The sequence below is a fragment of the Tachyglossus aculeatus genome, chromosome 16, assembly GCF_015852505.1.
Source record: "Tachyglossus aculeatus isolate mTacAcu1 chromosome 16, mTacAcu1.pri, whole genome shotgun sequence".
In the NCBI taxonomy this organism is placed as follows: domain Eukaryota; kingdom Metazoa; phylum Chordata; class Mammalia; order Monotremata; family Tachyglossidae; genus Tachyglossus; species Tachyglossus aculeatus.
Window position 1 is genome coordinate 6,367,174 of NC_052081.1, and position 18,343 is coordinate 6,385,516.

At 43.7% G+C, this 18,343-nt stretch overlaps 1 protein-coding gene across 1 annotated transcript in view; it reads left to right on the top strand.

The window, feature by feature from the left end:
- The first annotated feature begins 8,590 nt into the window (after window positions 1-8,590).
- MROH9 (maestro heat like repeat family member 9) overlaps window positions 8,591-18,343 on the top strand; it is a 79,324-nt gene continuing 69,571 nt past the window's right edge. Inside the window, 1 exon segment of the mRNA XM_038758589.1 lies at window positions 8,591-8,681. The gene's annotated coding sequence lies outside the window, so the exon portion shown is untranslated.

Here is an 18,343-nt window from a genome sequence, read left to right on the forward strand (position 1 = left end):
TTGCACTCATTCCTGTCGTCTCTTTTTCTGGTTCTTTGGAAAATGTCACCAAAACATCTGATTTCAGGGTGTCTGGGCATTGCAAGAGCATTAGGAAATGGAGGAAAAATGAATTCAAAACAGCTAATCCCCAAATCAAGTTCGGGGGCCGGTTCAGAGTTGGGGCGGACTCCTAGATTCCTCACCCAGCCATTTCCTCTGGAATTATAACTGCATGATAGAGGCAGCCCAAAACACAAATCCTAGACAAAAACTCAAAATATGTGGAGGAAAAAAATCCCACTATCTTAGGAAAACAGCCAGCCAATGTGTTGAATGTGATTTAACTGGCATCTGAGCTGAGGCAGCAGTTTTTACCCATCTTATGTGGCAGAATGAGATAGCTCAGATGGTCCAGAGATGAAGGGAGGTATGATGTGACCTGGGCTCGGATTTCACCACCACTCCACACTTCCGGAGATTGGCACCCTGTGCTACATCTGTTGCTGCTTTCAGGTCAGAGGAAGGAGTTTCCTCCTCACCCCTCATATTTCATGATCCTGCTCCCGCACGACTTTGTACAAACAGAGACGTTGACTTAGTGGCTGCAACTAAATTCCGAGGGTCAGTCTGGGTCTCTCCCCAAGAGGGATGTATTTTCTCACACTCGTCCAGTTTCACTGTAATGGGCAGCTTCTCGCCGTTACCCCTCTGGTCCTCTCTCACCCCCAAAGGAGCTGGAGTTATTGGTCAGGCATCCTGGCTGTTGGACATTCAAAGTTTTGTTGGGCAGGGATCATATCTACTTGCTGTATTGTACTCTTCCTAGTGTGTAGTACTGTCTTTTGTGCAGAATAAGTGGTCAGTAAATATCATCGATTGATTGATGAGCTATGGATGAACATAGCCTTCTGGATCCGCTCTCCCTCCCTCTCAAGACTGTGAACCCTACTTGGGACAGGGTCCGTGTCCCAGTGCTTAGTACAGTGCTCTGCACAAGTAAGCGCTCAAGAAATGCGATTGATTGAATGAATGCATCTGATTACCTTGTACCTACCACAGTGTTTAGCACAGAGTAAGCCTTAATAATAATAATGGTATTTGTTAAGCACTTATTTTGTGCCAAGCACTGTACTAAGTGCCGGGGTGAATACAATACGATCGGTTCTTGAACAGTTCTTGTCCCACAGGGGACTCATAGTGTAGGTGGGAGGGAGAACAGGCACTAAATTCCCATTTTACTGATGAAGAAACAGAGGCACGAAGAAATTAGGTAACGTGCCCAGGGTCATGCAGCAGGCAAGTGGCAGAGATGGGATTAAGAATCCAGATCCTGGGACTCCCAGGTTTGTGCCCTTTCCGCTAAGCCACACTGCTTCCCAAAAACGCCATCAGCATTAATCATTACTGCTCAGCGTCACATGAAAGACTGATGTGAGGTAGTGTGGCCTCACCCTAGTGAACAGCCAGTCACATAATGCTCTGTCTATATTCAGTGATTCTGGTCCTTGAACATTAGCACAATAATTAATCCACAAACCAAGTATTTTAAAGCTTGATGTGGAGGCAGAACTTGGAACCTTTCAGAGGAACACACATAGGCAAAGAACCTCTCTAGAGGCCCCCCGGACCTGCAGCTGCTATTGAAAAGATGAACGAACTTAAGTCTCTTATCCCTGTAAAGTCATTTTTAGCTCACTCTCTCAGTTTTCACTGCCTCTTTCTCATTTAACGTTGCTTCTTTTGAGAAGTTCTAAGATTTTCCTCTGAAACTATTCAGGGCCATCCTCTTAGGTGAAAGTACATTTTGTCCCAGGGGATGGAAAGAATTCTTCAGTTCATTTTTAATTCCTTTCTGCTGAATAAGAGTCTTCTTCCCCCACCCCAACCCCTGTCATTCTTCCCCCCCAAGTCCTTCAACTCTTACATCCCTTTTGTCTCTGGCATGTTTCCTCTGCAGTTCCAAGTTCCCTACGTGCTAGAGAAGGCTCAAGGGGGTTTCTCTCCATAGATGATGTTTGCTGCACACCCAAAAGACTCAGTGAAGTCATCTGCAAATCCCACATCCACCCCAAGTAATGTTTCACAGAAGAGGCATGTATTGAAAAGCTCCTTCCTTTCATCAATCTCAATCTTCTAGCTTGCGGGAGCTGTACTGTGATAATTGTTTTTTCTGCCAGAGGGATAGTTCTGAAGAAAATCATTTTTCCAACCCCCGGATCCAGGACCTAGCCTTTTTGATAACGTGAATGTCACTGATCTCTTTCTGGCTGATGTCTAGGTGTAGCCAGAGGGCAATCCCGATCTTCCGTGGATCGACAGCACCCGTATCCCCCTCCTCCTTCCCTTCCTTGACATCGAGTCTTCAGTTTCCGAACAGACGATCATGTATAAGAGGCACCGATATGCTTACACTGACATATCAGTCAAGGGCAGAAACAGGCCACATTCCCACTCAGGGTGAATTTGCCTTACCACCTTAGGCTGTGGCCATATAGACAGGCACACACTGGACTAGAGTGACCACTGACAGCTCTTGTGTACCCCAGAAAGGCACATGATAATAATAATAATAATGATGGCATTTATTACTATATGCAAAGCACTGTTCTAAGCACCGGGGAGGTTACAAGGTGATCAGGTTGTCCCATGAGGGGATCACAGTCTTAATCCCCATTTTAGAGATGAGGTAACTGAGGGCCAGAGGAGTGACTTGCCTAAAATCACAAAGCTGACAATTGGCAGAGCCGGAATTTGAACCCATGACCTCTGACTCCAAAGCCCACGCTCTTTCCACTGAGCCACTGGAACCAATCAATTAATCGGTAGTGTTTCTTGAACACTGACAGTGTGCAGAGCACTATATTGAACACTTGGAAAAGTAGAGTAGAGTTGGTAGACATGTTCCCTGCCAACAAGGAGCTTACATAACCTAATGGATAGAACACAGGCCTGGGAATCAGGACTTAGATTCTAATCCTGGCTCTATCACTTGTCTGCTGTGTGAGCTAGGGCAAGTCATTTCGCTTCCTTGTGCCTCAGTCACCTCATCTGTAAAATGGGGATGAGGACTGTGAGCCACATGTGGGACAGGCACTGTGTCCAACCTGATTTGCTTGCATCTACTCCAGCAGTGTGGTACAGTGCCTGACACACAGTAAGCACTTAAATACCACAATTGTTATTATTATTACAGGGATGATGCCCTACATAATGTTTTGCAGAAGGCCATCCATGCTAATCTATATGAACCTGGAGCATTTCTTCACAGGGGCTCCTAACCCCCACCCAACAACTTCCTCTAGATTTAGTGAATTTTCTCCCAGTTCCTTTCCAAGCTCAAAAGTCGGTAATAGGAGCTGAGGCAGAGGGAGGTTGGGAGCTCAAAATAAATGCAGTGGACCTAAAAACACTGATGCCATATGATAATAATAATTATTATAATTGTGGTTTTTATGGTATTAAGTGCTTTTTATGTCAAGCACTGTTCTAAGAGCTAGCCCACTGTTGGGTAAGGACTGTCTCTATATGTTGCCGATTTGTACTTCCCAAGCGCTTAGTGCAACACAGTAAGCTCTCAATAAATATGATTGAATGAATGAATACATGTTAATCTGGTCAGCCCAAGTCCTTGTCCCCCAGGAGGCTCACAGTCTAAGTAGGAGGGAGAACAGGTATTGAATCCCCAATTTGTAACTGAGGAAACTGAAGCAGAGAAGCTAAGTGACTTACCCAAGGTCAGACAGCAGACAACTTCTGGGGCCGGCAGCTCCCAGGCCCATGCTTTATCCTCTTGGTCATGCTGTTTAGCTTTTGAAGTGCTTCCTATGTGACAAGCACTGTACTGAGTGCTGAGATAGAATCAAGATAATCAGGTTGGACATAGCCTCTGTCCACGCTGGGCTCACAGGTGTTCAAACCCCATTTTACAGATGGGGAAACCAAAGCACAGATAAGTTAAGTGACTTGCCCAAGGTCACACAGCAGGCAAGTGGCAGAGCCGGGATTAGAACCCAGGTCCTCTGACTCCTAGGCCCAGGGTCTTCCCACTAGGCCAACTATAACAGAAGGAAAACAGACTGGCTGAAAACTGGACCATCCAGTATAAAACCGGGCAACTGGTCACCCAACACTGTGTGGGTATGCAACAGGCCAAATTGAGTCATTCCTGCACTGGTAACAGGAAAAAGCACCTGTGACTGCTAGTGTCATTGGACAGTGGCATTCAGGAGAAAGCCTGAAGGAGCATACGAACTCAATAGCTTTCTGAAACTAGACCAAGATGTATCCGCCTCCAAAAAAACCTTAAATCATTAGTAGGTAAGCGAATTCCCTTCAGAGCACGGCCTGTCTTTCTGAAGGTTTGTTTTTCTTATCCAGTCCTTGAGTCATCAACATTTTGCTAACAGTTAACATGAGGTAACTCTCCAGAGCTTTCCAACAAGGTGAGTTGATCTGTCCCAATGTTAAAATCCGACATTTATTTCCTTCCGTCAGCAAGTTCACTTACATATAGGCACTGACAGATATGTTGTCCAGGGGGAAAAAGAAAAGGTTGCAACCAAGTCCAGCTTCCTAGACACCGATCGTAAGTTATTTTACAGGTCAATCTTCCCTAAAGTCTTCCTGGCAAACTGCAGTTGTGGCTTAGAAATCTGATTTACAGAACCAGAGGAGGACAGAGTCATAAGTCAATGAGCAGAGAATGTGTCTGCCAATTCTGTTGTATTGTACTCCCTCAAGCACTTAGTACAATGTTCTGCACACAGTAAACCCTCAAACAATACCACTGATGGATTGATTGACCTCATCTATTCTCTTGCTTCAATAATAATAATTAGAATGGCATTTATTAAGTGCTTACTATGTGCAAAGCACTGTTCTAAGCACTGGGGAGGTTACAAGGTGATCAGGTTGTCCCACAGGGGGCTCACAGTCTTAATCCCCATTTTACAGATGAGGTAACTGAGGCACAGAGAAGTTAAGTGACCTGCCCAAAGTCACACAGCTGACAAGTGGCGGAGCCAGGATTTGAACCCATGACCTCTGACTCCAAAGCCTGTGCTCTTTCCACTTAGCCATGCTCTCTTCTTCATTGAAACCAGGGGTAGGGGCAGGAATTCCAACTTGAAAGACTTCTCACCTTCCCTTTTTTATCCCATTCCCACTTCTGGGGAGTCCGACCTCATATCTAACTCAAACCCTTCATGCTGGATTCCCTTCCTCCAGACTGGGAAGACACAAACAGTTGTCCACTACTGTTGGAAGAAACTGTCTTCAGAAACAAGAAGCTTTCTCCTCTTCAAATTGGATAATTCCAGCTTCTTTCATGGCTCCTCAGAGGGATGATTGTCCTAACCTTTAATCTTATTTATCAGTTCCCTTTGAACTCTCACCAAACTGAGAACATCTCTCTCAAGATGTGGGGCTCAGAACTGGAAACCTGGTATCAGGATCGAACCGATGCTGGGAACCAGAGGATGGCTCTCCCCTTTGTATTATGCTGCTAGGATCACACTCACGTTTCAATTCCTTAAGTCCTCTCTCACTACTGCCAATTGTATTTAGTCAATTGTATTTATTGAGTGCTTATTGTGTGCAGAACACTGTACTAACGCTTGGGAGAGTACAATATAACAGACACATTCCCTGCCCACAACCAGCTTACAGTCTAGAGAACGAGCTTAGCCCACACACTTTACTCCTCTAATAATAATAATAGCATTTATTAAGCGCTTACTATGTGCAAAGCACTGTTCTAAGCACTGGGGAGGTTACAAAGTGACCAGGTTGTCCCATGGGGGGCTCACAGTCTTAATCCCAATTTTCCAAATGAGGTAACTGAGGCACAGAGAAGTTAAGTGACTTGCCCAAAGTCACACAGCTGACAAATTGTGGAGCCGGGATTTGAACCCATGACCTCTGACTCCAAAGCCCGTGCTCTTTCCACTGAGCCACGCTGCAACCTACTATTCTCTATTTCACTCATCATCTCCAGTACTCCTTCTCCCTTCACAGGTGATAGACCACTATTCTCCCATCTTCAAAGCCCTACTAAAATCACACCTCTTCCAGGAAGCCTTCTATGACTAATCTCTCACCCCATTTTCCACCCTACTGTGTCACCCATGCACTTGAGCCCTCACCCCTTGACCACTTAGATACTCCCCTCACCTCCACCCCACAACATTTATGCACATATCTATATACTTGATTGCTTCACCTAACTGTAACTTATTTTATTATCTATTTCCCCCATGAGGGCAGAGCTCTATTGTACCCTCATTAGCACTTAGTGCAGTGCTCTGCAACGAGTAAACACTCAACAAATATCATAGATTGATTGAAAATAAAAAGATGAACTGTTTCTCCACACAGTTTAACCCCTAAAATTTGGAGGTAACATCTCATTCTCCCCTCAAAACTCAAGTGCCCAAACTCTAGCCCTGGTTCTTGACCAGCTTCTAACAGTACATCCCAGATTATTGGACTTTCAGGTAAGATTGTAGGGGTCTGAACTAACAATAATGACGATAATGATGCACTTACAATGCACCAAAGCACTGTTCTAGATGTCAGGGTAGATACAAGCTAATGACATTGGATACAGTCCCTCCCACATGGAGCTGACAGTCTCAGTAGGACGGAGCATAGGCATTGAATCCCCCACTTCACAAATGAAAAAACTGAAGCCCAAAGAAGTTAAGAGATTTGCCCAAGGTCACACAGCAGGCAATTAGCAGAGCTGGGATTAGATCCCAGTACTAATCACTTTCAGCTCCAAACCCCATTAACTTCAGTTGCCTTTAGTGGGTTGGACCTAACTCCTTTCAGTCCTGAAAGGTGCTCAGCTGATGGAAGATATGACTTATCAGAGGCTGATCCCCTGCCAGCCATGGCCGGAGAAACGCTTCTGGGAGCGTGAGAAACTTCAACTGGAGAAAGTCAAAACCCTGCAACCAAATTGGAATGGATATTTGTTGCTGTGCCCAGAGAAATGCCTATTAGCAAAGGCTGAAGCTTGCCAGTTTGTGGCGAGAGAGTACGTGATACGTCACAGCGGTTAGTCTTACGACTTGGGAGTGGCACCCTTTGAGGCTGGGGGGAGATGCCCTGGGGACCCTGTTTTAGCCGACCTCAAACTCTAGCTCTTCATCTTTCAATGATCACGTTCACACACCCAGTGCATTTTTCACTAATCAGTCAGGCACGTGGAATAGAGACTGGTTTTTTTGGTCTTGCTTGAGGAACAAAAATAAGAAAACAACCATATAGCTCCAACCAGAAAATAAGACCGACAACTTATTAACACGCAGGGCACTCTGGATCCGTGATCAAATCAGAAGTCAAATCCAGTGGTGGGGATTCAATGATGAAGCCACCTGGAGACTTACAGATATTGCTGTTTGCCCGGACTCTGGAAGAGATTCAGGTTGGTATCCCATCAATGAAGGCTGGGGGAGTGTTGGAAAATAGGGAACTCTGGGGGGGGGGGGCGGGGTGCTGGGTTGAGAAACCCCTCAGATCATAGAGAAAGATCTCAGTCTTTACCTGTCAACGACCTCTTGGTTGGTCTTGGCATTCCAAGTCTTCCTTTATCCTGCCCATCCTTTTCACAGCAGCACACGTTATAGTATTTGTTCAGCTCTTAGTAAAGACACGGTAGTCACATGGGAAACAGTCCATGTTCCACATAGGACTCACAGTCTTAATCCCTATTTTACAGATGAAGTAACTGAAGCACAAAGAAGTTAAGTGACAGTCCCACAACAAACAATGGGCAGAGTCAGGATTAGAACCCAGGTTAGAGTTCCAGATCTATGCTCTTTCCACTAGGCCAAGCTGCTTCTCGATCTTTCCAGTATGCTTACTGGAGCATATCAATCAATGGTATTTATTGAGCTCTTACTCTGTTTAGAGCACTGTACTAACCACATCAAAAGTAAACCAGTCTTTGGGGGCCCTGGAATGCTGGTCACCCATAGCACACTACAGTATCCGTGGCAAATTGCTTACTCTGTCCTAGGGGAATAAAAGCAGTTACCACCTCCCAAGAGTTTTGTTTATAATATTCAAAAATGCCTTTGGGTTTCTGAAAAAAAATAAAACCCCTAAATGGACAATTTTCCTTCCTATGGTGTGACTCTGAAGTCCTTTTCTGGACCTGTAAGCCAGCCCCTAGATTCAGTTAGCTGATGGGTAGAAAAGGACAAGCAGACTGCCAGACTGCTTGCCTCAGGGCAACAGGCTTGCAGCAGGCAACACTTGATGTGGGGCAGGGCTAGCAAGACACAACTGTCTTTGGCCTTGCCCGATTAGCAGTAACCCATATCAGTCTTTAAGCAGAAACACAGTTTTTTTTTTCTTCCAGAATTTCCGGTAAGAGGGCAGAAAGAGGGTTGGTTTTGTTAGACGTTGGGAGGAAGATGACTTATTAACTAGCCCCTAATCTTGAGTTAAGCTCTAAAAAAGGAAGAGAAGCTGGAGTCGGTAGCAATATTATCTTATTATCTTACCATTGGGCAGTGGATCCTCCTTTCTCTTCTCCAGATTGAGGGGAGTGTGTTGGCAGTGCTGAAAGCTGAGGGGAAAGTGGAAGCTTTCACCACAACCAGGCCTTATTCTGACTCTGTGAGGAAGCTGAAGCTTGAATATTTAGTTTGTTTACTCAAGGCGATGTCCAGTGCAGGAGGGCCTCTATGGTAAGACTTTCTTTGTGTTCTCTCTGGTAGGGGGAAAAGATTTTTCTTTTTCTATAGAAGAGCCCACAGTAGGGGCTTAGAAATGGGTGAAACAGAAGTGAAGTCAGTGCTTCTCTTTAAAACTGACTCTCTGTTATGTTGACCCCTTTGCTTAAAGGGATTGCCTCCAGCTAGTACTAAAGTTGAAGAGAATCCTGCTGTGACTAGCTCATTCCCAAGATAAAATAGCCTCCAGTTCTAGCAACCAGTCTCAGAGCAACCTGCCTCAGTCAGTACATGGATGTTAAAGCTGAGGGTTTGCCAGAGAAAGAGGAAGTGGGTAGGTGGAAGAGTTGTTCAGAGGGCCTCTAACCATAAAATGCAGACTCTTAAATGAGCTGACAGTGGAGTCTGCCCTTGCCACAGGAAGGTGTAGGTAAGGAGGGAACTCTTAGCATAGAAAGGAATCTCTGTATGTCTGGGCAGGGGCTGAACAGCCTGCCTCAGAAGACACTTTCTAGCCCCTGTTAAGCAAAGTGTTGGGAACTGGGGGAGACTCTGGTTACTTGGGCTAGACTAGAGCTACAGGAATAATATTAAAGTTACTTCAAACAAAATTAATCTCTGCAATGGTGACCTACTTTAGGTCAAATTTTGAAAAGTAGTGTGGCCTAGTAGAGCACACGCCTGGGAGTCAGAAGACCTAGATCTAATCCTCCCTCACTTTCTGCTGTGTGACCTTGGGCAAGTTCTTTAGCTTCTCTAATAATGATGGTACTTGTTAAGTGCTAAACTATGGGCTAGGCACTCACTTTCTGCTGTGTGACCTTGGGCAAGTTCTTTAGCTTCTCTAATAATGATGGTATTTGTTAAGTGCTAAACTATGGGCTAGGCGTTCTTACCTTATCTGTATTTTTTATGGTATTTGTTAAACAGTAGGTGCCAGGCATTGTACTAAGCCCTGGGGTCGATACAAGCTAATCAGGTTGGATATAGCCTATGTCCCACATGGGGTTTACCATATTAATCCCCACTTTACAAATTAGCCAAGGCAGGAAGTTAAGCAACTTGCCCGAGGTCACCCAGCAGACAAGTGGTAGGTAGAGCTGGGATTAGAACCCATGTCCTTCTGATTTCCAGGCCTGTGCTCTGTCCACAAGGCCACACTGTTTCTCATGAAGGGAATGGGGATTAAGACTGTGAGCCCATGTAGGACACGGTCTGTATCCAACCTGATAAGCTTGTGTGTGCTTAGTACAGTGTCTGGAACATAAGTGCTTAATAAGTGCAATTTAAAAAATATGTATTTTTGGACATCTCTCCAATGTAATTCATGCATTCCTCAAACATTCAACTAACGCCTTCTCACTCCAATCACTGATTCCATTGTCAGGAGAACCCAGTGAATTAATTTCAAAAATGGGCTTTATTATCTTCAGATTACTATCAGTTATGTGGTATTTCATCATCATCAATTGTATTTATTGAGCGCTTACTATGTGCAGAGCACTGTACTAAGTGCTTGGGAAGTACAAATTGGCAACATATAGAGACAGTCCCTACCCAACAGTGGGCTCACAGTCTAAAAGGGGGAGACAGAGAACAAAACCAAACATACTAACAAAATAAAATAAATAGAATAGATATGTACAAGTAAAATAAATAAATAAATAGAGTAATAAATACGTACAAGCATATATACATATACACAGGTGCTGTGGGGAAGGGAAGGAGGTAAGATGGGGGCGATGGAGAGGGGGACGACGGGGAGAGGAAGGAAGGGGCTCAGTCTGGGAAGGCCTCCTGGAGGAGGTGAGCTCTCAGTAGGGCCTTGAAGGGAGGAGTATTTGAGTATTTGAAGTATTTGAGTGCTTACTGTGTGCAGATCACTGTACTAAGCACTTGGGAGAGTATAATACAACAGAGTTGGCAGACCATTTCCTGCCCAGTTTAATGCAGACCCATTTTAAGGCTGAGGCCTTGTAGTCTATAAAGGATAGGAGAAATGAAGGCTGCACTAATCTGTGGCCTAGTCTTGGGGAGGGGGAAGAAGGGATACCTATTTCTCTCCCCTTCCTTCCACTCCCTGTAAAAGTGTTTGTGCTGGGTTTTGTTGGTAGTGTCCAGTTTTTCTGAGAAGCGAAACCACTGGGCATTGGGTCACTGTGTGGGGAGAGGAAGGGGGGCACATTAGGAACCAGGCTGCTAAGTAGTTGGTCTGCTTTATGAGTGCTACCTGTAAACTGGGTCAAAACTATCATACTGCATGCCGATTTGTGGGGGCAAGCTATGGGAGGAACTGGGTCCCTCTCTTCAGCCAAAAGTACACGTGCCAGCCTCTTTCCCATGTCCACCTAAGAAAGGTACCAGTTCCTGTAACTTCTTGAGGAATCAACTTGAAACATCTCACCACTGAAATTCCTCTGGTCAATCTCTAGACTGCATGTTCTACTTGAAACATCTCACCACTGAAATTCCTCTGGTCAATCTCTAGACTGCATGTTCTATTTCAAAACAGGATGTGCAAGGAGAGACTTGAGGAATTTCATTTTAGCTTGAAGGTTTGAAATTTAAAGCTAACATGGGGTGGGGGGGGAATAGTTACAGCAAAAGTAATTGTGTTGGAGAACCTCTTTCTGGGTGGCTTTTTCTCTTTTTCTGCCAGGCCTGTTGTGGAGGTTAGTAAGATGACTGTTTTAAAAATAAAATAATAAAAAAAAGTATCTAGGTTCCCATGGGTTCAAGTCTCTGGGAAGTCCAAATCAGTTCTCCGTTCTTAGGATCCCAGGTGGTTTGGAAGGTATCACTCAACATTCACCAAATAAATCAGCTTTTGTGGGAACAGAAAAGTTTCTGGACAATAGCTTTGTTAGAGACCTGCTCCTGTTGTCACAACCATTAATCAATGGTATTTACCGAGCATGCACTGTACTGAGCTCTTGAGAGAATACAAAAGAGCACGTATAGATGCTCCTTGCCCACAGGGAGCTTAAAGATTTCCTAGAAACTGGATTAGCCTGCTGCGAGCCTTCCCCAAATGCAAGGAGAAATCTGGTTCAGTTGAAATGTATTCTGCATCTCCTCTGACTTTCCAAAAGCTGAACTCTGTGTTTATGCCATCTCTTTCCATTCAAAGAAAAGCAATCAGGACTGTTAGAACAGAAAAATGGGCTTCCAGTCAAAATGAGACGGTGGTGTAGCCTAGTGGAAAGACCATGGGCCTGAGAGTCTGAAGACCTGAATTGTAATCCTGACTTTGCTACTTGTCTGCTGTATCACTATGGGTAAGTCACTTAACTTCCCTGTGCCTCATTCACCTTATCTGGAATATGGGGACTGAGACTTGGAGCTCTCTGTGGAACAAGGACTGTGTTACAGCCCAATTATCATGTATCTTCTCTAGTGCTTAGTAGACTGCTTGGCGCATAGTAAGTGATTAACAAATATCTTAAAATCTTTAGTGACCTGGGGTCTTAAATATATTGGTAGAAATAAAATTGGGAGGAAAATATTAAAGGTTGTTAGAGTTTTTTCATAGTTGAGTGACCACTAGGCAAACCACTAGCACTATAATCGATTCCTTCAGTTTCTCCATCTGTCCTTCTCAACAGTAGACTCATCAGTTTGAGCAAAGCCATAAACCACAGTGACAACAGGAGAAAGGGACGCAATAATAATAGTGGCTTTGAGAATTTTAGGCACTTCTCTCTGATGGGACATCGCACGGCCTCATCAGGTTGGACAGCAAGAAGATATGGAGTGTTATCAGGCCCTCTAAGAAGAACTACTAGCACTGTCCCTAGTGAAGACTTTTTAAACAAAATGCTCCATTTAACTGACAAAGCCATTCTCATTCTGGTCTGTTCAATGTATGATGAGTGAAAAAAGTTGGAACAGAGGGAAAAATCTCAAGAAAAGGGAGCAAAATCAGTGTGTAGTGTAAATAACACTTCATTAGAGTGCTTGTCCCTTTACAACCTTGCAAAAGAATATAAAATTCCACCGAGTAATCACAGGAAAGTTTAGAAGAGCATAATTCACCACTGTTAAGGGTTTCTAATCCCCTCAACATGAAGGAGAATGTGCGAGCATAATTCTCTTTAATGATAGTGGACTTGTGTGTATAAACCCCTGAATGATGAGATGAGAATAAATTCTGTAGACTGAAGTGATGCTTTTCCTAGGGGAATTCTGGGCTGACCACCTTGGGTGACTCAATGATCTAAATTAGAAGTCCCTTAAGTTATTCCCCCAGAATACTGCCCTACAGAGAACACAGTCCACACTAAAAAAAATAAATGGGGAGCCCCTCTTTTCTCCCCCACCCACCCCATAACTCCCTCCTGCCTATCAGTCACACATCCATTGTATAAACAAGGGGCTGCTGCATTTTAAATCCGGGGTGGAATTAGCATACACTGTATACCAAGGACATGGCTCCGTGCCACATCTTCCACAAGTGCTCTTTGTATCATCCTTTGACTATGTTCACCCTGAGAAGTGGCTGGAGGAAGCCAGGCTCTCCAGAGGAGACTGTGCATAAGACTGCAGCTTCCACATGTTCTGGCACCCTGGAAAGGGGGTAACTTCCTTCCGCCAGTCAGAAGTGCTCATTCCAGTATTTATTGAGCGCTTACTGTGTGCAGAGCACTGTACTAAGCAGTCATCGACAGCTGCTCCCATCACCTTGATGCAAAGGACTGCCTGCCCCTCTCTTACAGTCAGGGATGTGTGAGAAGTGGGGTAAATCGCAGGACTTAGTCTAAAGCTTCATGCCGCCTCCATGTAGACGAGCTTGTGATGGGAGTCAACCATAATGTCTCTAAGTAGGACTGGGTAGAGACTGAGAGCCCGCTCTCCTTCTCATCCCTGAATCCACATTTTGCCCCGCATTAAAATGTTCTCATCAGTTCTCTAGCTGGCACACACCTCCATACTCCTCAGACCCCTCCACAGTATTTGGCACATTGTAAGGGCTTAACAAATACTATTATTAATAATAATTATTACCATTATATTCTCTTCTGAAGAGCCTCTTTGCCAACCCATATAAGTCACTGAAGCCTTCAGTGTTACCCTCCCTGATCTCTTCTATGACTTCCTGATCACTTTTTTTCAAGAAGCCGTATAGCCAGTGAGACCCCAGAATTAAGATAAATTAATTGCCAATGCACATGCTCTCTCTTTCTATCTTTCCACTCTGTCCCTCCAACTGAAAAATGCAAATAAGCTTCATACATGAAAGACGTCTGTTTTCCAACTCAATATCCAGTTAATTTTTTTTTGCAAAGCTGTTTCTAGAGAGGATCTCATTCTGTTGTGTAGTTCCACCTTATGTTTTTAAACTGGCTCATCACTTTCCCTATGGATCCTCAAATATCACTGATACAGGGGGAAAAGACACATGGGATTAAAAATAGAGACTTTCATGTTAATGAACGAGAGAATTCCAGTGTGGAAGTGGGTTTAAACCACTATGAAACAAAATATTTCCCTTCAAAAGTAAATGCTGTCCAAGCCCAAAGTAGAGATAGCTCAACCTGAAATTACGGATCCAGGGAAGCACAGAAGCTTTTAGGTTCTGCAAAACTTTCCTCCTCTTTTTCCTGCAGAATCAGTCTCCTCTTCCTAGATTTCCCCATTCCTACTTTTCACTTAAAAAAAATTCTTGTTAAGTCCTCCATATCCCCAAATACCATAACTTCTATTTGGCAATGCATTTCCCCACCTCCATCATTTTTTAATAGTTAAGAATAGATCTCGAGCTTTGCCTAGCTCTGAGGAGCAAGGAATATAAAAGAAAGAGCCATGCAGTGCACTGAGGATTTTTAACCCAATTCTGGGAATCCTTTGTGGAGCGGTTACGGTCAAGGTGCCAGGGCAATAACTGCAGCCAGATGTGGATTTTACTGTTTATGAACTTGACTTTTTCTGCTCTGTATTGTCTTCAGACTTGGATAAAATGCTCCCTAACTTAATACACGTTCTTTTTACCTTGGCTTGCCCTGGATTTTATTTTATTTTGAAATCTGGAACCTATCCCCCCCTTCATACTACATAAAATTGGGTTCACTTTTTCAATCTATGGTATTTATTGAGCACCTACTGAGTGCTAAGCTAGGTACCAAGCACTTGGGAGTACAACAGTGCCAAAGCACACACTTCCTGTCCTCAAGGAGGGCAACTTGCAGTGAGGGGAAAGCTGAAATGTTGAGCCCTGGGTTCAGGAAGGTTTCAGTAAGCAGCATGGCCTAGTGGAAACATCCTGGACCTGGGAATCAGAGGATTCTGCCTCTACCATTTGCCTAAATTGTGATTTGAGCAAGTCACTTCACTTTGTATCAGTTTCTTCATCTGTAAAATGGGGAAGGGGATTAAATACCTGTTGTCCTTCCTACTTAGACAGTTAGCCCTCTTTGGGGCAGGGATTGTGTTCACACTGATTGCACTGCATTTACTCCACCCCTTAAAATGGTGCTTGGAACAAAATAAGCACTTAAAATGTTTTATTATTATCATTATTATTTGCAAGGAAAATTCTCATTTGGGAAGTGATATTTGAAGGCTAGTCATTTGACTCTCTGAGGACCTTTGACCTCTGAGTACACAGTCAAGATCCTGCTTTTAGTTAACTGTAATATGATTGAAGTTGCCCACTCTGTCTGGAAACTGGAACCTCTGGGTGTTGAAGATTCTCTTTAAACTGTCCCTTCCCAGAATAGATCCCCAGTGTAGAGTAAGGAACTACGGAACACAGAGTGTCAGGCTCACAGTTATGATTCCCCACAGCAGTGAAAATTTTCCAGGCAACTTTTTTGGTTTGGGGCTTGAGAAAGTTGGATCAGATGATGTGGTATTAGACCAAATAAAAACAACTCCCTTAGGGGGCTCCATAATTCTCCCCACTTCTTATGAAGGGTCCCATCCATTTCCCTCCTCCTTTCCAGCATGAAAATAGCCATCCCTCATCCTCTGGATTTAGGACATCAACTTCTTTGCCTCTGCTATCTTCTCAGATCACATACCCAAAGTTCTCCCTTCTACCCAAATGGAAGCACGCTAGAATGGATAATGTGTGGACCCTGGAAGTTACATTTATGGAGTAGTAGAGGGAGAGATGTTCAAATTTGCTGACCCAGAACCCATTTCATCCACCCCTGCCTCTCTACCATGCTTTCAGGACTAACGATGTTAACTACCGCAAATGGAACTGGTTCGGCACAGCATTTCAGATTGTTTTGCAATTGGCTTGGGTTTGGCCAAACTCAAAATTGTTTCAAAGGAAACAATTTCAAAGGAAATGTAACCCATATGTTCCTAATTCATTTGCTCTTAAGGAAACATTATTTTGTTAAGGCTATTTGATGTCCAAAAAGCCTTGAAACTATTTTTTTAAAGAATACTTTTAAAGTCTTCTCTTCTCTTTGAACCAGGAATTCAGAACTAAAGTGCTTCAACTAAGAAACTCTTCAGGCGGGGATTGGAGCTCCAAACTGTGGGTAGGATCCCAAACTGACTGGATGAGAATTTTCCAGGAACCTGGAGTTAAAACTCTCCTGGCCATACCTGTTAGCTGAATATCTACAGAGCCTTCCCTGGAAAAGAGTGAGGGGAGATAAGGAAGAAAAAAAAAATCAATGATCCCAATACCACCAGAGAAGTAAATAGTTCCACATGGTAGTTACTTATATTATGGTATATGGTATTAACACTTAAGTGCAAAGCTTTTTCTTATTTTTCTCACATGCACCCACAGGTAAATTCCACTATCAATGGTGTCTTCTTCACACATAAAAGATAACTATATATTTTTAAAGGCACTGTGCTGAGCACTGGTGTAGATAGAGTTCCTGTCCTCTACTGGGTTTACAGTCTAAAGGTAGGGAGAGTGGGTATCTTATTCCCACTGTGGAGCGAGTCAGAGAAGTTAATCGTCTTGCCCAGTATCATATAGCAGCTAGTGGCTGAGCTGAGGTTGGAGAGTGGCTCTCCTGACTCCCAGGACGTGCTTTTTCCACTAAACTACTTAGTTTTCAGTGGGGCAAGGCAAGCAACTTGCAAGTAGTCCATTCTGGATTTCACACTCTGTTTCAACCTAATTATGACTTCATAATGGGTGAGGGTAGTTTTAAAAAAATCTTTCATAGTAATCTAGACTGTGGTAACGTCATTGTCCGGTAACATCTCCCTCTTCGAAGTTGCTTGGAGAACATTAAAATTAGGTATAAATCTTCACCCTCATTCATCATCAATCGTATTTATTGAGCGCTTACTGTGTGCAGAGCACTGTACTAAGCACTTGGGAAGTACAAATTGGCAACATATAGAGACAGTCCCTACCCAACAGTGGGCTCACAGTCTAATTCAATTACAGTCTCATTCAATTTAAGCTAAATTCCCAATCTTTTAAAATTTTAATTTTAGGGACCTATTTGTTTGTCTCCTGACTTATTCTTTCATGTGACCCAAGAAACCCTCTCTGAGGCAGAATGCGAGAGGCAACTTTTCTTCTACAATCCAAACCCTAAAAATAACTGAAACTCTTAACAGGTTTTATCTCAGGGTGATCCCCAACTTGATTCTATAGTGTTCAGCCATAGCTGTGTTCGGTTGGTAGTTCATACGCTGATAGAGTTGGAAAGAGAAAGAGGGTTTTCTGGGCTTGCAACCTCCAATCTACTAGCCACCATATTTGCTTCCATTTTCAGTGGATCCCAGAGTGGTGTGGGCCTATGAGAATTCTCCCTTTGTGTTTGTCACTGGAAGGCATTGATAGGCCACTGACCTAGCTCTGAAATGATCAAACTCAACCCTCCTGGTCAGGCCTAGGGCAGAGGCAGTGGTGGCAACATGACTCAACTACCTATGATCATGCTTTTATCCTTGAATGCACCAATCTAAACCAGATTAGGAATTTATAGAAATTACTAATAGAAACCAGAGTGTTGAAGACGTTACAAATGCTTTGCCGTGAAGAACAGACTGCTTAATTTTGAAAGAAAAAAACTAAACCATCAAGGAGCTAAAATGTATAATCCCTTTCCCGCTCTAGGCTTCTGCCCCTTCTCACTAACAGAAAACGGCAGCCCGACATCGACAGACCTCACCATTATCTCCCAGCAGATTTTCTCGTAACTTTCCCGCTGACAGAGGGCATTAAGTCATTCCCAGATTGCTGATCGGTCATAAATCTTTCCAGAACACGGCCCCCGCTAAATGTTGTTGTATCACTGAGACATAAATCTGGTGGCGGCTCAGCAAACTCTCTGGCCATTGAGTTGAGCATGCCAAGACGGCTACTTAACAATTCTCCGACGTTAGTTTATTTTAAAAATTCAAACAAGAGGAGTGACGCAGTCTAGGAGTTTGGACATATCCGTGATTACACTTGGCTGAAATGGGTCCGAGCTAGGTCTTGGGTTTCTGGAGGATTCTGACGACGAAATGATTCTTCATCTTCCTGGCTTTTTGGCCCATCTGTAGTTTTCCCAGCTATAATGAAATTCCAAGACTTGTTTCTGTTCTAATGCGCTTCCCCTTCCATATTTTGAAGTGGGAGAGCATGGGAAATGATTACTGGAAATTTGTGCACATTCACTGATGTTTGTAATTTAATGTCTGTGTTCCCCTCTAGATTGTAAGTTTCTTAAGGGCAGGGAATATGTCTACCAACTCAGTTGCAT